Below are 1,267 nucleotides of genomic sequence, written 5' to 3' on the forward strand. Positions count from 1 at the left end.
GTATCATAATTACACCCCTCTTCGGGTGTCCCTTGTGGATATTTACATAGAAGTCTGTAACACAGAAAAGATACCCCCAGCTCGACCACTCAAAGGCAAAAGAGGAGGAGGAAATCGGAACGAATACTGTGAATATCATCGAGTCCGAGGACATTCCACCAACGAATGCTTCGACTTAAAAAACGTCATAGAAAAATTAGTGAGAGAAGGAAAACCAGATCGGTTTCTGGCCACCCGAGATGATGAGCAAAGAAAGAGAAGAAGGGATGAAGATATCGGACGAATTGAGCGATCACCTCGGACACTAGAAAGACACGTCCACATGATACACGGCGGATTTGCAGGAGGAGGAATCTCCAAATCATCTCGCAAAAGGTATCTCAAAGAAGTATATCATATCGAGGGGAAGGAAGGAGAACCCGACATCCCTGCAATTACGTTCACCAAAGAAGATGCATCCGGTATCATCTCGGGACACGACGATCCCATGGTTATCACCATCATACTGGCAAACGCAAATCTCCACCACACGCTGATAGACCAAGGGAGCTCCGCCGACATCTTATTTAAAACGGCCTTCGACAAGCTTGGTTTAGAAGAAAAGGAGCTTAGAGCATACCCAAACAGCCTGTTCGGACTGGGTGACACCCCAGTGCAACCACTTGGTTACATCTCACTACACACAATATTCGGAAGAGGAAACCAATCTCGAACACTCAAAATAGACTACATCGTGGTCGACGTGAGTTCAGTTTACAATGCTTTAATAGGTCGGACAACATTGAATTAACTCGGCGCAATAGTCTCAACTCCACATCTGTGCATGAAATTCCCAATTGCAGAAGGGATAGCTACAATAAAAGCAGATCAAAAGATGGCGCGCCGCTGCTATAATGAAAGTCTAAACCTCAGAGGAAGAGGAGAAGAATTCCATACAATTGAGCTTGGAGGAGTTCAGAGACGAGAGGAACTCCGTCCACAACCCGAAGGTGAAGTAGAGAAAGTCCAGATCGGAGACACCTCGGACAAAACAACTAATATTGGCACAATCCTAAAAGGAGACGCAAAAGAATCACTAGTAGAGTTCTTACGAGATAATGTCGACCTCTTCACATGGAAAGCGGCAGACATGCCAGGCATAGACCCAAAACTAATGTGCCACAAGTTGGCGGTCTATCCAGGATCTCGGCCAGTACAGCAGAGACGAAGAAAACTTGGGCCAGAAGGATCCCAAGCTGTGGAAGAACAGGTACAGGCACTACTGGAG

Source organism: Arachis ipaensis, chromosome B7 (assembly GCF_059453495.1).
Source record: "Arachis ipaensis isolate K30076 ecotype BB chromosome B7, ASM5945349v1, whole genome shotgun sequence".
Lineage (NCBI taxonomy): Eukaryota > Viridiplantae > Streptophyta > Magnoliopsida > Fabales > Fabaceae > Arachis > Arachis ipaensis.